The 22,063-nt window shown below is 44.9% G+C and overlaps 1 pseudogene; it reads right to left on the reverse strand.

The window, feature by feature from the left end:
• Positions 1–17,035: 17,035 nt before the first annotated feature.
• Positions 17,036–20,733, reverse strand: LOC120654890 (annotated as a pseudogene).
• Positions 20,734–22,063: the final 1,330 nt, after the last annotated feature.

Below are 22,063 nucleotides of genomic sequence, written 5' to 3' on the forward strand. Positions count from 1 at the left end.
GTGGCCATCATCTGCATCTGGAGCAAGAAGTACTGCTTCGGAGTCAAAGGCGGAGGCATCGGGATCCCGGTCCCCTGGGTGTTCTGACCCTGGTTGTTCTGCCCCTGCTGGTCAGAACCACGCCTGGTGTTCACCATCTGATAAAGTAGACAGGATAGAGTGGACTGTTTCACCCCCAACGATCTAACACATTTTATTAATTAGTTAACTTTAACATAAGAGTGATTTTCTCTAAACAAATTTAAACTACTAAGCTATACAATCATTCAAAAATCCAAATCAAACATTTGCATAATCACAAGCATTTAAATTTCACAACTTAGTCGAGTTTAGCACACGACTCAACTAACACAACGCGTCGCAGAACGTTCTATCGTGCTATTGTAAAAGGGTCATTTAGCTTACACCTATGATGGTCAGTCGACTTACTTCAGGCCAGAATCTACGGAAACTATTCTATAGAGAGTAATCAAGGCAAGACGAGTAAGAGTCTTGGAATTCAAGGGGTATAATAGCAAAATAGTTTCAGCAGACAAGGCTGAGAGAGAAGAAGACTTCAAACTCGACCAGTAGACAAAATAATTAGAAAAGGAAAACTAAAAACCCAAACCCATAGCAACCCAAAACCCAGGGACCAGCCCAACCAAACCCCTGCGCGGCCCAGCCATTTTTTTCCCCTTCCCGGGCCCAACTCACCCTTCTCTTCTCACGGCCCATCCCGCGCAGTGGCCCGACATCGGCTTCAGCCCACGCCAGCGCACCCGCGTCCCCGCCACTGCGTCCCGCTGACAGCCCGGCCCCGTTGTCAGCCTCGTCTTCTCCCTCGTAACGAACCCCGCGATCCTCGCCGTGACGCTCGCCGGCCTTCCAAACTCGGGAGCGCACGCCCAGGTCATCTCGCCGCCATACAACTAGCACCCCACGGACCCCCCGCATCCTATCCCGCTAGCGCCGCCACCCCAAAACCCTAGCCGCGCCGCCCCCCAAGCTCAGAGTGGAGCAAAGTCCTAAGCCGCCACGACCCATCTGCTCCACTGCACTTCCATCGCCGCAAGTCGCCGAGGTTGATCGCCTCGGGTTCAGGTTTCACGCCGGCCACATCTTCGGCCCCTGCACCGCGCCTTCTTCCCAAATTCCACCAAAGACCCGTCGCCAGTGAGTAAGTTTCTCACCGCAATCCCGCACCATTGTGGGTTCCTTGGCCTCCTGACCGCCTCTCTGGGACCACAGCAGACCCGCGCACCCGCTCGAGGGAGTTGGAAGCCGGAGCACCCCTGCAACGACCCTTCCACGAGCACTGTGCCGGGCTCCGCCGCCGGACATCGCCGTCGACCCCCTGCGCCGGACTTGTTCTTCGATCCAACCCCTTGGTGAGCCTCTGCCCAACTTCTTGTTTCGGTTGCGCTAGATCTCTTAGCCCGTAGCCCTCTCCAGAGGCAGGAACACGCACACCGACGTTCCCTCCGCCGCGCCGGGGCTGCTCCACCATGGAGGGCACGCTGCAGCCCTACGCCACCTCGCACGACCCTTGCACGAGCTTGTGTTGGCACTGCGCAAGTCTCTCGGCCCCTTTGCACCAACGACCGGCCCTTAGAACAACTCAAACGCGTGCACGCCGGCGATGCGCCGCCGCGCAGTCCGCCCCTCGCCATGGCAAGCCCTGTCCAAGCCTGGGAGCCCTGTTCTAGGTGCCCAGGTGGATTGCGCATGGCGCTTAGATCCTCTTGGGCCAAGATCCGTTCATTTTTTAGCCCCGGAGCGGCCGATTCGGGCCAAGTCCGGCGAGCCCCGCCGCGGGAAGCCATCTTCCTTACCGACCATCTCGACCCTACAAGTGGTATCAGAGCCGAGGTCTCTCATTTGTGGTCCTTACCGACCCGAGAGGATGGCAACTTATGGGCTAGATGTTGAGTGTCCACATATTTTTGATGGCACACATTTTGCACGGTGGAAAAAATGGATGATATGCAATTTGAAATTTATTTGCCCTAAGATGTGGTGGGTGGTGGATGTAGGTTTTCTCATGTGTTAGATGAAGGAAATCTAAATCCAAGACAAGAGAAATGTCTAGATCTAGACATCCAAACTACTATCATCTTGTTTAGATCTTTGCATTATTGCATTCTTGGTGAGATCATGGACAAGGAAACCGCCCATGAGATTTGGAGTTATCTAAATGAGAAATATGGGGCGCCCTCCGATGATCATGATGATTATAAGACCAAGGAGGAAGTGCATGAGGATGATGAGCACATCCATGACATGGTGGTTGTGGAAGATTGCTCCACCTCATGATCAAGTGATAATGATGATAATCATTCTACAACAAGTTCACTTGACATGATTGATGATGATGATTCAAGTGTTGCAAATTATGATTCTACTCCAAGCACACTTGATGATCAAGTTGGCTCATGCACAGATGATATTGCTACGTCAAGCTCATATCCATCGCTACATTGCTTCATGTCACAAGGTGACACAAAGGTATCAAATTGTAATGTGATTGATCTTAATTCATATGAAGAGCTCTTGAGTAGACATGCTAGTATGACCAAATTATTTGAGAAAGTATTAGCCAAAACAACTAAATTGGAAAAAGAAAATTCCTTTCTCAAAGACACATGTGAACAATAAAAACATCTACTTTATGTGATGAGTTGTTCACATGATGAGCTAAAATTGACTCATGAGGAGCATAGTGTTGCTCATGAGAATTTGGTACTAGACCATGCTTTACTCACTAACAAATTTTCTAGTAAAGAAATTAAAACTAGTGAGAGCTCATCACATGGGTCAAAGGATCAATTGCAAAATATTGCTAACCCTTGTGATGTAGGCAAGAAGCATGTATCCACCTCATGTGATGATCTATTATCTATACCATGTTCGTCACAATTAGATGCTTGTACTACTTCTATGTCTTGTGAGACTAAACTCTTGTACTCCACCGTCCGCAGTTCAAAATTTCGAACCAACCGATTTGCAAACGTCTCTGACTAAAACTGGAAGTGACCGGCGAACTGTCCGCTCCCCAGGGGCGGACCCGCCGATCAAAAAGTGAGCATGCACAGAAACCGCAGTGTTTCTGTCCCAGTATTTTTAGTAGGAGGCGGACCGTCCGCCCCCAAGGGCCGGACCGTCCGCAGAACAATTTGCACACACAAGACAGAACTACCATGTTTCTGCCCATGTTTCAGCTTTTAAAGGCGGACCGTCCGCCCCCATGGACCGGACGGTCCGCAGTTCATTTTGGACCACCAACAGAGCCAAAAACGGTTCTGTTCGAGCTCATCCAAGATAACGGCGGACCGTCCTCCCCCAAGTAGCTGACCGTCCGCAGGTCTATTTCCAGCAGAAATGAACCTCGGTAAAACGGCCATAACTCTTAGCTCCAATGTCCAAATTTGGTGATCTTGGACTCTATGGAAAGCTTATTCAGAGAGCTACACAACCCAACTAAATATTTTATCCAAAACACAATGGATCAAAGTAGTATTTCACTCCAAGAGCCAACCTAATTTCCGAAGAACACCGAAAAGCCTTTCTTGCTTCCCCAAGTTGATAAACATCAACTCCAACTCTTTCTCCTTTGCAAATGTGCCAACACCACCACGCGAACAACACCATGTGCATGTGTGTTAGCATTTCACAATCATTTTCAAAGAACTTTCACTTGATCTCACCACGCCACTCGATCCTAGCAACATCGCAATGTTACATCGCTCAAGTGGCACTAAATGACCGATATGCAAACAAGTTTGCCCCTCTTGATAGTATGGCCATATATCCTAAATCCGGTCATGCACTTCTCTACACAACCTTTGACCGGTGAAATGAAATGCCCTACAAGTCATACCTTTGCCTTGCGCATTCCATTTCATCTTCCCAAATATTGATGTCACACAAGCACCAAACTCCATCAAGCCTTTTGATCATCATCATGAGTCAACACTTGGCTTGATCTTTCTTGAATGATATGATCCACTCCATATCATCACATGACCTTTTTGGTCCATCAATCTTGACCTTGCTCGCTCTTCACCGTTGCCTCGGTCCATCGGCGCCAAATCTTGCCCAAGCTTCACCGTCTCGCGGTCCCTCGCTTCAAAGCCTTGACTTGTCCTTCTCCATTGCAACCGATCCATCAAGCCAAGCCTTGTCTTGATCTTCTCCACTTTGGTCACATAACTCCATGTCATGTCTCATATGCAATGAGTTCCTCCATCAAACTATATGAGCATAGCATCAACCCTTAGTCATTTCTCCTCCATGGCACATGTCGCTCATACTAGTGTCTTTGTGTGGACTAATCTCCTGTGTATCTCGACATAAACACTTATTAGTCCACCTAAGTTGTCACTCAATTACCAAAACCTAACAAGGGCCTTTCAGAGGGGTGCGGGATCCATTGAGAGGGAAGGAGAGCTGTGGACTACCTGCGGGAGGAAGAAGGGGTGCGGGATCCAGAAGGTGGGAGTGGGTGGTGGGTCCCATCACGTGGGAGCTGTTGGGAAAAATCGACCGCTGGAGACGGAAGTCACGGTCGACCGCAGATTCAGCTTTGCGGCAGCCATCGCTAATTCACTATTGCCCCAACCCATCCTCACTCCCCCGGAGCCGCAGCAAACAACATGTCTAAACCTAGATCTAGACCTCACCTCCGGCGATCTCCCGGCCATGCCGGCTGCCAGGCTATCTCCTCTCTTCTCCACTCCACTTCCTGTCTCTAGGAAGCCTCTCTCGCCGCCCCACTCCCGCAGCAGCCGCCACCGCCGCACTGCCCATCCCTGTCCAGGGGTAACTCATGAATCAGGCAGCCGCTTTTGTCTCGTCCACCGCAGTTCAGGCGGTGCCTCGCCACCTCCCTGCCGCGAGAGACTGAGAAGATCAGGTAAGTGCCCATTGTATGGATGAGAGTTTGAGATGGTAGCTATTTGCGGTTAGCGTGTCCTCAACACCTACTTCTCCATCAATGTAAGGACGCCTTCCATTTCTCCCTGTTGCTGATCCGTGTTCCATTTTGTGTTGATACAACTTGATCTGATGAAGGGTGGATTAATAGTGTCAGATTGATCTGGGCACGCATATCGAGTAGCCCATGATTAGGTTTTTAGATCTTCCGTTGTAGTCTAATCATTGATCGGTTATTTGGAGCCTTGTGATTTATTGGTGTATGTGACCTTTTGTATTGTTTATGGTTTGTTTTCCTGTACACAACTACACATTTTCAAATATCATTTGCTGTGAATTTGTTTCCTTTTGTCATTTTCAATTATAATGTAGAAGATTTAAGTTAATAGGTGCGTGCTTTCACAAGTTTATATATCTTGCCCCTTATTTCACAGTTTCTTGTTTGAACGAATCCCTTGTTCTGGGCGTTCTAGTTTGTGATCTATGCAGCACGGATACGGATACGCGTATTGGTATCGGAAGGATACGGATACGCGGATACAGCAAATTTCTAAAAAACCCGATACGCGGATATGTTTTATTATTTTTTAAATAAATAAATAATTGCACATATTAAATTTGTAAAAGCAGTAAATTACCTACAATCCTAGCGCTAGCGGCCCACTAGCCCATCTAAATACCCAAAGCTGATTTTTATCCTACCGGTCAAAGTCTCTCTGTGTTCCCAGACCCAGCACACAGTGGGTCCTACCAACCTTATCGCCTCCGCAATAGTCATCTCCTCCCTCTGTTCATTTTTCTTCCACCATTCTATCGCCTTCTCTTTCTCATTTCCTCTCCTCTCTCGATCTAGATTCCGAGTCTGCGCAAGAGACATGACGGGGAGGCACGAAGCAGCGGCGGAGCTCCCTCTCCGTGCGCGGAAGGTGCAAGGCGACAGTGGGGGGCTTGCGAGCTCCCCCTCCCCCGCTGCCTACCCTCCTCCTCTCCGCTCGGCGCGGACGGCCGCGGGCGGAGCGGCGGAGGCGGGAGGAGCGGCACGGGTGGTACGCTGCCATGGGAGGAGCGGAGCAGCACGCGGCCGTGGGCGAGCGGAGCAGCGCGGGCAGACCGAGCGGTGCGCGCGGCCGGCTCGTTGCCGTTGGATACGTATCCGTTCGTGAGTTTCCAGCGTCACTGTTGCAGGGATATGCGGACAAGCCGTGGATACGTATCCCGGCCGTATCCTAGGCGTATCCGTGTCGGATATGTATCCGACACGGGATACGCACCCTCCCTGCCGTATCCATGTTTCTGAGTTTGTGATGATAATTTGGGGTTGTCTGATTTGTGTAGGTTCTAGATGCCCGGCAAAGTCTACACTACTATCAATAATTAATATAATATGGTCACAATCTAGTTTTCATTACTTAGAATTGAAGACCGCAAATATTGTGCCTTGACCATGTGCTGGGACAGTTCATTTTGGACAGGTGTTAGTCAAAGCATCGATATTTATTTTCAGAAGTATATTTTTGTCTAGCAGATGGCAATGACCTTTGGGGTATGCAAAAGTTTATTATTTGCCCATGCTATGAGTGTGGATCTAATAGCCTAATAACTTTTACTCAGTAGAGTTTTATTGTTTTTCATATCTAAGTTTTATTATTTCTAAAAAATATCTAAAATTTGTGTGCATTAACCAGCACCTCTAGCTAACACAAGGCTGCTAGAAAGGGCAGTTACACTGTAGCAACCAGCATGTTTTGCTTGCTCTATTCAGCTTGTGTTGAGATTACAATTTTGTACAATGTTTAGAGATTTAGTAGCAGCTCTATTCAATGTCAGTGGGGGCGTCCTTCCCTGCTGATCGAGTTTTTTTTATTCAACTTGGTTGTACGAGTAATATAATATTCTTTTGAACTAAAAAATGAAAAATCTTGTATATGCTAATTTTGTAACATCTTTTTGACTCAAAACTTCTTCTGGTTCTGTGTTTCACAAACCAAACATTATAGTTCCCATCTGAAAACTTACAAGTTTTATATATAAATATTACACTTTTATCGGTTCTGTAATGTCAATATAATTGAATTGTTCCTTTGGTATATTTTATTTTCAGTTTGACCAAGTTGGATATGTGCATTGCCAAATAAGACAAGTGATGTTTGTTTGTAGTGGCTTGATAATGAATATTGCAACGCTCACTTCTTAAATTTTAGTATACCAATACTATAATTTTCTTGGTTGCAACAAGTGTAAATAAAAAAATTGCAACTATTTGTACTAGAATTACACTATGACTAGCTGCATTGTTATTATTTCGTTATAAATTTTTAGACTAGACCAACACAATTTTTTTGTTATATATTACTGCCAGTGCTTCACTTTTGAAAGAGGCTAATTATAACTTTTAAGTTATCTATCTGTGGAAGTACTTAAATTTTAGAACTTATTGCACAATCTTTTATTTCCTTAATGCTAACTTATCTAAACCCCCACCAGACGACCCATCATCTTTTAAAGCAATTCATTTCTCCAGTTACTAGTTCATAGCACATTATACTGTGATGTATAATGGACTAAGTATTTGTTTCTCCCTTTTTGTTCTTATATGGGGATTCTTTGGAGTTCTACTTTGCAGGTTGAGGTACCAAAAGCATGTTATTGGTTAAATTTATTATTATTCCTTTGTAAATTTTATTCATTTATTGGACTTTATGTCTATGAATTGTTTTGTCAAGTCTGAAAGCAGGCTGCAGGTTGAGGTACACCCAAAGCTTATCTCTTTTATTGCAATAGAAGCAACAGCCAACTCAACAACTCCAAGTCGAATGTACACATTTGATAGTCAACAAACATGTTGAGTTCCCTTTGTTGATATGTACGATACACATTCTCGTTTCTCTTTTTTGAGTTCATATAGCACTAAAAGCTGATATTTCACTTATCTCTGATTATCAGATGGTTATCTCTTTAACAAAATTGATGCTGTATCATAGAGACCACTGCTGTGCAGTTTACTCAAAACTTAATTTCCATTTAAAAAATTCAAGCAACATACACAAATATTACACAACTACCACTTATATAATTTCAATAAAATTGTAGCATAATTTTTTTGTTCAAATGTTACCTAGAATAGAACTTCTGGTCGATTTGGTATTCCACATCGAATTTTTTCTTTGTCCAGTTTATGGTTGACTGATTTCCATTTTTGTTGTATCATGCTAGCTGGTAAAAATCATACTTGATGTGAGTTTTTACCTTATGATCAAAGTATCTCTGAACTTTTAAATTTAATCAAACTCTAATGTAGCAATATATTTCTTTTCTTATTTTGTGGTATGTTGACCGAATCATTATGGTTGTAGCTAGCTATAGATGTCATCACTATAAAGAATTATTATGGTTTGATTTCATTGTGTGAACACCATCTAGATGATGATTTTTATGCAGATTTTCAAGAGTCTAGTGGCTCTAAATGCCTCAGTAGACATTTCCATCTTTAGCTTATAGAATTCTATGGTAGTTATCTCTGTCGGTCCAATCCTACCCTCATTTTGTGTTGTGCTTGTATGCATCTATAACCTGTTATATTTCTTATCATTTTGGCGTTATATTTCTTATCATTTTGGTGCGATGGCTGTCTTGGTCGGTCAAGCTTTACTGTAAATATGTGTTCTTTTTGGTTATTTGACCCATTGGGCCTTGTAAAAATAACTGTCAGAAGTTATGTGCTTAGTTACTATCATAGTCAACTAATTTTTCTAAGATATAATGAACTATGTAAGATAACAGGTAACCATGAAACCGTCCCATCTTTACCCATTTTCTTAGGTGAGGCAACTAGATAGTAATGGATTGCTAGGCCATGTTAGCCTTGTCCTGTTTTGTCGAAAAGCATATGGAAGAAATCGGCGTCTTGTAGGAGAAATCCTGAATTTGTGGTCATTTATCTTGGCGGTACCCTGTGGCATTGTATTCCATCATTTTTTGTTGAAACTTAGATCTGTATAGTGTTTTAAGAAATAATGACTCATTTATCCCTCTTATGTAGTTTGTAAACTTTTATTTGGCTGTACTGTGGTGAAAATTATAGCCCAACTATATAAAAGCACTCAATCTCAACTGTAGAATTGTAGAAATTGTATTTTATAATTATAACTTATTTTTCCATGTCTTTTTTAGGTTGCCTGGTACAACTATTGTTTTAGTCGGTGGGATAGTAATTAGCTTCACATTAATAGCACCTATTTAGTTAATTCTCCCCAAGGTTGCATTTTATTTTACTGAACTTTACTGATTTTATAGCAATAAATTTTACTTTCACACTAGAATTTTTCAGGAAACAGACATTCCCTTTCTGCGTCTAGCGGCTGACCAGCTCCTATGTTACAAAAGAGTGAAAGACTACTGAAGGAGGAGATAATGCTAGAATTAAGTATGCAAGGTTGGCACAACACTTGAAAAATGTTGTTCTGTGATGTCTTTTGACTTTAGTTGAGATTGTTAGGTTTGGATTTTTATTTAATTGAAATAAAAAAGATGGGCTAGGAGAAATTGACTTGTAACTTCGTGGCTAGCCTAAAAAGTTACCGTTAACTTTTTTATTTATTGCTTTTTTGCTTTCTGGTTTGTTTTTAGTTGTAAAAAAGATAAAATAGTACACAATATTACGTGTAAATTTTTTGTTTGTTTTTTTAATTTTTACTACAGGTTTACATATACTTTTTATTTTATTTTTTATTACATGTTTGCATATAATTTTTTTTGTTTTTTACTCTAGTTGGAATCGGAAAGAAAACAAAATAGGTATTTAGTGGGCCGAATACGAACTACTAGACTGGAGCGACAATTCTCTCTTAACAAACGGGCCCATAACATTGACAAAACATGCCTCAAACTAACTGTTCAAAAAAGACTGTCGCGCCCGTTATTGATTGTGTCCAACTAACGGGTTAAAAAAAGACTGTCGCGCCCGTTATTGATTGTGTCCGACGGTTAATGGGTGTGCAACAGTAAATTGCGGGCCTGTTAACATGCAGAAGACAGAAAACACATGTGGGGGACAACTAAGACGTTGGATGATGATCTATCGGCTGTGGCTGGTGATTGACACATAAACTAGATTTCAGTCGATTGATACAGAGACACTTCCAAATAAAATAGATTTATATCTCTAACAAATTACTCATCTCTTGTACCTTATATATTTTTTTTCTCTCCATCATCAATAATATTTTTAGTATTTTTGTAGCTAGTGTTGTAGCCGATTACTCAGCAGATATGGTAGAGAAGGAGTAATCCCTATATTTGAGTAGAAGGAAGGTGAGTTTTTGGTATTTACTAAAAAATATTTTGGTATTGGGATATGTTGGAGCACCTTCCATTAATAGAAGAACAGATTTTTAGTGTGAGAGATATGTGCTTTACGAGTAAACCTCGTATATTTATTTTAGGGGCTGTCTACAGCGTACCCGAGTATTTTGGATTCTTTCCACACTCGAATTTGCAGCCGTCCGATCAAGATCCTGTGGCCGACCATCATCTTCAACCTCCAGCCAATCCAACCATCTCCATCATCGACCCCGCCCTTCTTCTCCCCCGCCACCGGCCACCGGATATCCGGCCCCGGCCGGCCGGCAGCGCTCCCGCGCCGCCTCGCCCTCCGCCGCCGGCCGAACCACCACCTCCGCCTGTCCTACCGCCGCCCCCCCGACCTCCTCTAGATCCGCCGGCCATTGGAGCCTCCCACGGCCCCACAAACCCAAATCCTAAAGGCCGCCGCCGCCCACCTCCCACCCCTCCAACCTCGACGCGCGATTTCTCGCTGATGGAGCTCAAGAAGAATGGGCAGCGAAATTCGAGTGTGGGGAGGAGTAGAAATGCTCGAGTGTAATATAGCTTTCCCGTTATTTTAAAACAAAACCAGCAGGAGGGCTGCTTATTAATATGTATTAATAAGAAAAGTGAAAGTGAAGAAGCTTCAACACTGTACAAAAGCTTAGCTCAAAGCAAGAAACTCATGGAATGCTAAAACACGCAAGTGAACTAACACTTTACCAACAAATAAAGACGCTTCTGATTTTTGTGGTCACCACGAATAAAGACTACGATTGAAAATAGGGGTATTTGTGTTCTTACCCCTATTTTTATTTTGATGTGTATAGTTGTAATTTTCTCCTTATTTTTTCTTTACTTTGTGATTTTACTCTTTACAATTCACAAATCAATGCGATTTTGTCCCTAGTTAACAGTCAAAATAGGGGCAAATATGCAAAGACCAAGAGCAAAATCGCAATGACTTGTGAAAAATAAAAGCCAAAATAACAAAATTATAAAAATGAGCATAAAACTATAATTGCACTTCAAATTAGGGGTAAGAACAAAAAAACTTGAAAATACAAGCGTTGTGCTTAATCCATACTTCCCAGCATACAAGGATTCCTTGACTATGAATTTCAAACCTCTGCGTGGAACTCCTTGTGCCCCTGCTAATGCCAACCACCACTTATGGACTGAGGCTGTTTGTTTCCAGTTTTTTGGGTGCACCGATGATTCCACCGATTAACACCAATCTCAGTGGGAATCTCATAGAAGTTTCACAAATTTTATGCCACATCAGCAAATTTGCTGATATGGTAGAGTCGTTATGAGAAGAGAGGAGAGGGAGTTTTATAAGATGAGAGAGGAGTTTTATCACCATGACACTTCTCCGGATCGGTTACCAAAAGATCTCAATCTTGGTAATTATGTGATGACACTCTCCGCTAAGACTGGTCCGAAGTAAAAATATCAGCTTAAATACGCTTAGTGAACCTACACTAAGACCAATCTCAGGAACCCTGCGGCAAAGCACATAAGCCGTGTTATGCGTCCACCCTCTCGCCTGTAGTCTGTACGCGGTCGAGATTTTATCTTGAACCTCTAGCCAACTGAAAATTTTGTATTTTGGAGGTGCCCAAGCTGACCAAATGAGATTTCACTGAGGTTTGTGCTGATTACCCTAAGGAATTGGCATGGTAAGCTAGGCTTATCAAGAATTGACCGGACTCTTAAAATTTCATGAGATTTTCACCTTTTAAACATTATTCCAAAGTTGCACAGATTCCGCAAATAATAGCCGCGCGCGGAGTATGAAATTTCGACGAAGTTTCACCGGCAGAGTGTACTGTACTTCGGCCTTGCCGTGTCCGCAGTTTTGGCTGCACCGGCGGATATAGGCGTCATAGGGCAACGCGCTGTTCCGTTACAGTTGGAACGGATATAGGCGTCCCCATCGATACGAGCAAAGCCAAGCAGCAACCTGCTATGCCAGCAGCCGCGCGCGCTGCTTCCATGAAACTTACGGAGTAATTGGGCGGGTCCCTTGATCTACAAATACGACGTATACCATGGTGGATGGTGGTGTCCCTGCGTCGCCATCCGCAGAGCGTGTTCTTGCGATAGAGAGAGGGCCGCGGCGCCCTGGGGCACAGGATGGCGCTTTCGCGGCGGACGGCGTGGGTCGCCGCCGGCCTCGGCGCGCGGCTGCTCATGATCGCCTTCCTGGCCGCGGCCGTGCAGCTCACGCTCGCCAACCAGACCAGGCGGCGGTACGCCGACGACTTCTACAAGCTCCAGAGCTACTCGTACACGGTCGCGACGGCGGTGATCGGGATGGCCGGCGCCGCGCTGCAGGTCCCCGTCGCCGTCTACCTCCTCTGCAGGAGCAAGAGGATGGCGCCCAGCGCCCTCGTCCAGTCGTCCTCGACGTCAGCATGTGCACCGACGTGATAAGTAGTAAAGTTGGTTCCGTCCGGCCGTGAGCTCGATTTAATTGCCCCTGTCACATGACTTCGCCATCATCCTCGCAGGTGGTCACCGTCCTGCTGGCCAGCGGCGTCGGCGCGGGGTTCGGCGCCACGATCGACGCCCTGCGGTACGTCCACCACGTGACGCGTGGTGGGACGACGCGACAAGGCAGGATCTCATCCGCTATCCTCGTGGGCATGGTGCTGTCCATGGCTGCCACGGTCGTCTCCGCCCGGCTCAGGGCCCGGGCTGCCGACGACGACGTCTCCGACCTCTGAAGATCGCAGCCTGCTTGCAGCAGGATCGCATGCAGAAGAATGGCCTCGAGCTCATTCCTCTAATAACATTATTAGATTGTATATGTAAGTTGTCAGGCACGCACTGTTGCAGTTTGATTATATTGGCGAAGATAATAAGGAAGATCTCCAACGCGACTTGGCCGTGTTCAACGCGCGTACTACTCCTACTCTGCACGCAATCCTTGTTCGATCTCTCTCTGTCTCTCCTACCAAAACCATGGCCTACGACCGAACGACGGCAGGCATGGTTACCAAACTGGTAGTCGCACAGCATCATATTTTTGGCAATGCCAGGCTCCTTGCTATGGTGAAGTGTCGCAAATTTGGCAGTGGCAGAACTACCCGATCCCGTGGCAGCCAAGCAACGCTCCGCATGCCCCGTCCGGCGCCTCCGACGACTACAAATACGCGCCGCGCCGCGCCGCGCGACGGCGCCACGCACCGTACGACGCCCCCCGCCTACCGTCCTCAGCTCGTCTGCGTCGAGCTCCTCCGACCGTGTCCGGCGCGCGCGAGAGAGAGGGATCCGAGTCTTCGGCCGGAGAGAGCGAGAGGGTACCAAGCAAGGCGGAGGATCAGAGCATGGCGCTCTCGCAGAAGGCGTGGGTCGCCGTCGGCCTCGCCGCGCGGCTGCTGATGGCCGGGTTCCTGGCTGCCTTCGCGAGCCTCAAGTACGCCAACCACGTCGGCGGCGGCGGCGGCAGCGCCTACGAGCTCCAGAGCTACGCGTACGCGGTCCTGGCGGCGGGGGCGGCGGCGGCGGGCGCCGTGCTGCTGCAGGCCCCCATCGCCGCGTACCTCCTGTGCCGGGGCGGCGGGCGCACGGGGGCCCCGCCCAGCGCCGCCGCGCTCGACGCCAGCATGTACGCGGACATGGCGGCGACCGCGGCGCTGGCCAGCGGCGTGGGCGCCGGGTTCGGCGCCACCAGCGACGCCAGGCACATGGCCGACGACCTGGTCCGCTGGAAGCGTGGCGGCGGCGGCGCCAGGGGGGACCTCGACGCCTACTACGCCAGGGGGGCCGTCGCCCTCGTGTTCCTCCTCGCCGGCATGATCCTGTCCGCGTGCGCCTCCGTCGTCTCGGCGAGGGTCCGGGCCAGGGCGGGCGGCGATAATGGCCATATCCTGGGCAACTGATAGGATAGGACAAGTGGACAACTGATGATGATTTAGGTGTAGGGTTTTGGTTTTCATAATTTCATCAATATTGTAGCACGTCGCCTTCGTCGGAAGATTTTTCATGCTAGGCAACGCAGTGTCTCATCTTCTAAGTTCTAGTGGTTCAGGAGCTGTAATTAGCGAGTGCGAATTAAAGTTAAAAGGTATTACTAAGATTCAGGTTCCAGGATGCATGTGTGCTGTATACTTCCCTCACTCAGCTGGATTTTTTTTTTTTGAAAGAAAGATCCTCAGCTGGAGTTTTGCCTGTGTGGACCATAATTTATATTTATTTGACTGGAAATAAGGTTTACAAATAAATAAACGGGCTATCAAGCACACGGCTGGATGTCGTTGTTGCATCTAATTCAGATCGCCAAGGACGTGGCCCAATACAACTCCACGGAAAGCCCACAGATACTCCACAAGATCCATGACCATGAAGTTTGAATTGTCCATTCTAGAAATCGTTTCATCAAATTCTCAAAAAAAAAAGAAATCGTTTCATCAGAGTGACAGAGTGAGTGCAGTGGTCCAAAAAGAAAGAAAGAAAAACTAGTAATTAAAAAGAAAGAATATATCGTACAGTAATTAACCAAGTACTTCTTCCGTTTCAAATTAATTATTAGTTATTTTAGTTTTTCTAGATGCATAATCTATTATCTTATTATTTGGCCAACAAACGGAGCCTCCACATTCGCTCTGAAGACCTAGAAATTTTCACATTAATCGAAGAAATTAAGAGAAATTAAAATTACACACCACTGCCATTATGATAAAAATTGACCCAAAATACCCCTGTGTCTAACTAAATATAGCCCATCACGCCATTATAAAGAAATTATTCCAATTTTTAACATAGTAATGAGACCCCAAACAAATCGACCCAAAATACCCCTGTGTCTGACTAAATATAGCCCACCACGCCGTTATAAAGAAATTAATCCAACCATTGTCATTATGATAAATCGACCCAAATACCCCTATTTCTAACTAAATATAGCCCACCACGCCATTATAAAGAAATTATTCCAATTTTTAACATAGTAATGAGACCCCAAACAACTAGCATTTGGTAAGCTAGAAGATTCTTAAAAATTACGATCACGATTTTTAATTCATTTTTCTACATGCACAAACATTAATAAAAAAATCTGGACAAGTTTCAAAAAAAATATTTGCACACCATCGCACCACGCTGGGAAAAGTAAAAAAGTTATACCCTCATAGTGTACTGTGATATCTTATTATTTAGCCAACAAACAGAGCCTTCACGTTTGATCTCAAGGCCTAAAAATTCTCATGTTAATCGGAGAAAAAAAGTGAAATTGAAATTACCCACTACTGCCATTATGACCTAAAATACCACTGTGTTTGACTAAATATAGTCCACCATGCCATTATAAAGAAACTAATCCAATATGTAAAATAGTAATGAGACTCCAAACAACTAGCATTGGTTAAGCTAGAAGATTTTTAAAAATTACTATCATAATTTTTAATTTATTTTTTCTACATGCATAAATATTGATTGAAAAAATTCCAAACAAGCTTCAGAAAAATATTTGCCCACCACAGCACCATGCTGGAAAAGTAGAAAAGTTGTAGCCTCACAGTTTACTGAGAAATACTATCATTTTAGTTGAATAATTGTAATATTATTTTTAGCATACAATCGACACATGTACAGACCAAGTTAATATGTGTTCTATTTACTAGCATTTCATTCAAAAGACATGTTGAAACTAATAAATGACGTTGAAAAAATCAGAAACAACCTTATGTCAACCATTGTTTATCTCATTGTCTTAGTCAAATCAGTTGTAGCATATTTAAATTGATTCAATAAGTATCTAAGGCTAAAAGTGGAACAAAATAGGTGCACTAAATCCATATTCCATGAAATGATAAGGGGGATGAGAAAAATAAGAAAAAAAAAGAAAATGAGAAAAAAAGAAAGGCCATAAGCCAGCGCGGATACGGAGTGGACACGACGCGGAGGAGTGGAGTGTAGAGGAACTATTATTGGACTAGGGGAAACAACGAAGAAATGAATGGTTGGGGGTGAATACGATTCACACGCTCTATCGATTCTACGAATTAAGCTGGGAATGAGAGAGTAAACCTCTCCTTTTTGTCTCTTCCCTTGAGCAACCAAGATAACAACAAACAAGAAGCAGCAGCATCAGCAGGTGAGTACCAAGAAGATGCAAAGAAGCTATCGCAAATCATTGACTTAGAATCCAAATTAAATAAATAAAAATATTACGCTACAACATTAACTATAACACAAAAACTTAAAAAATGCTCAAAAATTTTCTTATGTCCATAATAATATTACCTCCAAATGAGTAATAATCTATTTGCCATTGGCGCGATCCTCAAAACACAACTTTGAGTACTATTAAAAAAATTACACTTTAGTGAAACTAAATATTTTTTAATCAACATATACAACAACAAACTTAGAACTATCTCAAAATAGTACCTGATTCAAACCTAGAAGGATTATGAAAATAAAATCAAATTATTGATCCTCAAAATAGCTTTAATAGATCTTGATTTTCGTCAAAAAAATTGCTTTATGAAAGCCGATTAAAAAAGTATAACCTTAAATATACTTACACCTAGCCGCACAAATAATAAATATAAATAATTAAATAATTTAAAATATAACATTAGAGATGGTAGTATCTAGCTGCGCAAATACGCGAATAGCCTTCCTAGTTTTAACTATAATCTCTCTATATATATATATGAAAATTTCATTCTACACTTGCTTGTAGCTACTCCCGACATGATGGAGGTGACCACATCGTATCTGTCGACATGGCTGCGCCGGGATACATGCAAATTAAACAAGGGAAGAGATTCCTATTCCTATCCCGCTAAGCAGGCCTGATCTGTCGCTGTGTGCCAATGTTATCGGGCAATCAGCAGATGGTCACTGAGTGTCACTGACTCGAGAGGATGTCCGTGTCCCCAGCTGGCTGGCTCCTGAATAACAGGAGTACTAGTGGCTCCTGTATCTGCTACTAAGGGCAAGCACAATAGTTAGACGGTTGCCGTCTATGTGTGTTTAGAATACCGCATGCAGACGACAGAATAGATAATCTGTACAATAGTGTGTCTGTATGTTGTCTGCATGTTATTTAATACATGTCTAGGCCCATAAAATGTGGTGATCAAACATGTGAAATAGATCTTTGTGTATTGTTTTGGGGCACAAATGAAAGAATCATTTGTGGATGCAAATAAATCACATGCAAATAAATTACTTGTGCCCGTAAGATTCTAGTATATTTATATCACCAAAAAGAATACATGATAGTATTTGAATATAGTTCAATTGCACCACGAGAACTAATTTTCCTTATTTCCTTTGTGTTGCCATATGTGCTCCACTAAATCTTCCCTGAGTTTAACATGTGTTGAGCGAGCTCGAATAGCAGAATTTCTCCTTAGTACATCGGGGAATACGGGATTAGGTGCAGCAGAAGTACCGACTTCTGGTGGTAGCGCAATTGATGCATTTGGATTTTCATTCAAATCCAAAGGAATTCTAACCAATTCCTTCTCATCTTCTACTATCATGTTGTGAAGAATTACACAAGCTTGCAATATGTTGACAACATCATCCCGTTTCCACAAACGTGCTGGCCGTTGAATAATATTAAAACGTGATTGCAGGACGCCAAATGCACATCAACATCCTTCCTTACTGATTCTTGTTCCTTTGCATATAATTTATCTTTCTGTGTTTGAGGTCCTGGTATAGTCTTCACAAAGACCGCCCACTCTGGATATATTCTATCAGCGAGGTAGTACCCAGTATCATATTGATTCCCGTTAATAGTGAAATGGACCCGTGGAGCTATCCCTTTCAGAACATCGATGAACAGGGGTGACCTATTCAACACATTGATGTCGTTGTTAGAACCCGTTGTTCCAAAAAAGAAATGCCAAATACGAAGATTTCGCGATGCTACTGCTTGAAGGATCATAGTAGGGACACCTTTGTCACCTCGTGTAAACATGCCTCTCCAAGCAGTCGGCCAATTTTTCCATGCCCAATGCATACAATCGATACTTCCAATCATCCCTGGAAAACCACGGGACTCATTCTCTTCCAATATCTTTTCAAGCTCTTCTATTGTGGGAGGACGCAAGTAATCTGGACCAAAACATTCAATCACCCCTTCAGCGAATTTACCCAAACACTCCAAAGTCGTTCTCGTGCCAATTTTGATAACCTCATCAAGAGCGTCAGCAGGGGTACCATATGCTAGCATTCTTATGGCCGCCGTACACTTCTGTAGCTGTAACAGACCATATCTACCTGTTGCATCCACTCTTTCCTTGAAATATGGTGACCAATTGCCGAGAGCAGCTACAATTCGAAGGAAGAGTGGCTTTGTCATTCTAAACCTTTGACGGAACTGCCTGTCGGTGTATATGGGATTCTCGCAGAAGTAGTTTGCTACAATATCATCATGACCGGCCTCTCTATTTCGTGGTATGACTGTCCTCATCCTACCGCGGTGGCGACTACGACTACGACCAGAAGCATTTGCAGCATTCCTTGCTTTGATGTTGTCACTGATTTTCAGTTCTAACTTCTCTAGGATTTCTTCCTCGGCCATAAAGTCTTCCATTGTATAAATTTCAGCAGGATCAAATTCTTCAATGTGTCCACTGCCATCGCTTTCAACATCTGCAGTTTAGTATGCACACTTAATTTGCAAACTTATATAGTATGTCAAATTTGATTTGCAAGAGATATACCTGAAAAGCTCATTGAACTCTCCATTGTCTTCACTTCCTGAATTTTCAGGAGAAGAAGCTCCAGTGCATTTCCTCCATAGTTGCATAAGTGGCTTCGGATAATAAGATAGAGCAAGGGGGGTGTTCATGAGATCATTTAAATTTTTGCTATACTTCTAGTCAATGTTCTTACGGTGTTAAGGCGAGTTGTGGCGAGTCACCACCGCCTAGCCGCCTAGGCGGGTTAAGGCGACGCCTAGGCGGGCTAAAACGCCTAGGCGGGCCAAAATAGGGGAGAGCCTTGTCGCCTAGGCGACGCCATAAGAACATTGCTTCTAGTACCTTTAGTCTGTTTGTTTGAGCTTCTTTGAGAATTGTAACATCTGCATCTTCTGTTGAGGAAGACATGGAGTGCACCTTTGCTTCATGTGCTGCCTTCTTTGCTGCTTTTGTACCCATTGGTCTAGGTTTTACAGTGACATCAAAAGGGTCTGCTTCTTCCCTATCCTCTTCAGCCCCGTGGTCTGATCCCTTCCTTTTGCGTGCATTTAGGAGGTTATCATTGTAGGTTACCCATTTTGGCTCATTTCTAACAGCATACCAAACATTCATCAACACAAAATGTCCTAGCTTGAGTTCTTCGTTGTCAGACACGTACCACTTGTGGGCTTCATCAATCCACATCTGATCATTCCACCCGCTTGTATTCAATCTACGAGCTTTCAGCCAGGCACAATGAAACAGGTCGGTCCACCTGTTAACCTTGTGCCATCTATCTTTTACTTGTTTCATGTTCCTCCGCCTATGACTCGGTGTTGTGACGTTGTATGTCCTAGCAACATCACCCCAATACTGCTCATTCCTTTTATGATTACCGTTGACAGAGTCCACCGAGTTCTTCAACCAAGCGTTCATCTACCATTAACGACACACACATATCAATTATTTAAGTAACCATCTTGACTAATTATAAAACTAGTGAACAAAGTTACTTACTACTCTTAAATCTTCCTCTTGTGTCCAAAGAATCCGCTTATCGATCCAACCAATTAGTTCATTGTCTATATTGTGATTCCCCGGTGCTGGTGGATTGCCTGCTAATTCTTCAATTGGTGGCATAAATGGGGCAGAGTGGGAGGTTCTCCCAACAAGGTGAGAATTTTCTGCCTGGTTTTGGAACATTTGCATGAACCCACCTGGTGGAACTGGATTATTGTCCCTGCATCACAGAACCAATAGGACCAAAATTTAAGTGCTAACTTCCAACAATTCAGTTTTGCATCACACACACATATCAATTATTTAACTGAACTAACATGGACTAGTTTTGAAGTACTAACATTCAGTTACAAACAAAATTTAAGTACTAACATTCAGTTAGGTCAAATTTAAGTACTAACATTCGGTTACAAATCTGGACTGGTTTCATCTTTGCAATGGCAATCAATATGCAGAGCAGAACTAAAATTCAGATAAAAGGCTTCTCTTGGCCACAACAACAATTCAGTTTTAGTTTGCAGACATATTCAGATAATACAGTTCCAATTTCAGTTCATGTACACAACAAGTCGAGCAAGCAAACAATCTGAATGAATCATGCACAACAAATAGAACTGTAATTGCTGCAACCAAGTAAAGGTGAGAAGATAGGAGGTTCATGTTCAGCAAAGTACTCAGAACAAAAGAGAAACTGTAGTTTCAATTCCTCATGTACTCATAGAACTTACCATTCTGTAGGATCGGAATGAATCCATGGTTGAGGGAGTGATTCATGCCTGGCCATGGTGGGCGACGTCAAGCTGGGGCTGTCGGAGAAGGTCATTCCGCCATTGCACCTTGGGGTGACCAGGAAGAATCCGCCACCGATCGATCTTGGGGGGGGGGGGGGGCGGCAAAGCTTGATCTTCCAGCGAGGCATGGGGCGGCGAACCTTTCCTCTTCGGACGGCCGAGCTCCTGACCGCTGCTGCGCCGCCGTCGCCGCCTTCCTTCCATGCGCCGTCGTCGCGGCCTTGTTGCCCCTCGACGCCGTCGCCGCGGCCTTGTTGCCCCTCGACGCCGTCGCCGCCTTCTCGCCCTGCGCCGTCGTAGCCCCGAGCTTTCGAGCCCGGGCCCGCGCCGCGAGATCCTTCCGCTCGCGCACCGCCGCCGCAGCTAGGACCTCACGCGCCGCTCCGGACTACTGCTCCATCCCCATTGCGCCGTAGTTGCTCCTCAAACTGGGGCTTCTCTCGATGGGGAACCAAAGAAATAGGCGGGGAAGAGCGCGCGCCCGGGAAATTTGCCGCCATCACAAGGATTCGCGCGCGGGAAATCTTGCGCGGGAGCACGGGATCCACCGCGCCGTAGCTGAGTCGCCGCCGTGCCGTACAACGGGCGTCGAGCCATTGATTTGCGCTCGGGCCACGAGCCACGCTCGGTTCAGCAATAACTGACCATCGGGGAATGAAATTAGCCGCTTGTAGACGACTCATTTACTCATATTGTACATGCCATAAGGGCAAGTATAACAGTGAAGACAACTGCTGTCTTTTTAATATAAACAGACAGCTGAACAGACAGATTGTATAATGAATTGTCTATTTAACTGTCTGCAGAGCAATTAATTCGTGCTCTCACATACAAACGCCGAGCCGCAGCAGCTTCGTACAACGGTGGCACGAGTCGTCCATTCGCTTTGGAGCACGCGCCAACACCGTCGCCGAACGACTCGACGGCACCTCAGTTAATGCCGCGGGGGGGGGGGGGGGGGGGGGGGGGGCGCTTTTGCAAATTGTTTTTGCATGTCGACGGCTGCAATCACCAGAATTCTGAACTGCTCCTAGTTCAGAAAAAGCAGTTCCCCCGGCCGCCCGGCGGTGTCTAGCTCGTTACCGTGAGGGAGCCCGCGGCTGCGGGTGCACGCATGTGGCTCGCCGAGACGCTTCCACCTGGGCACTTGGCCGCTGTGTCGTCCAGTTCTCATGCGTCAGTAACATAGTGACGGCGGCGTGAGGTGCAGCGCTCCGATTCGTCCGTGGAAAGTGGGTGTCCAGCAAAGCGACCGAGATGGGAAAAAAACTTCACCTGCAGCGATGCCCAAGTGCCACGAAGAGATGGGATTAACGATAATTGCATGAAGAGAGACTCCTGCCCGGATAAGTCTCGCCTGCT

Source organism: Panicum virgatum, chromosome 1K (genome assembly GCF_016808335.1).
Source record: "Panicum virgatum strain AP13 chromosome 1K, P.virgatum_v5, whole genome shotgun sequence".
NCBI lineage: Eukaryota > Viridiplantae > Streptophyta > Magnoliopsida > Poales > Poaceae > Panicum > Panicum virgatum.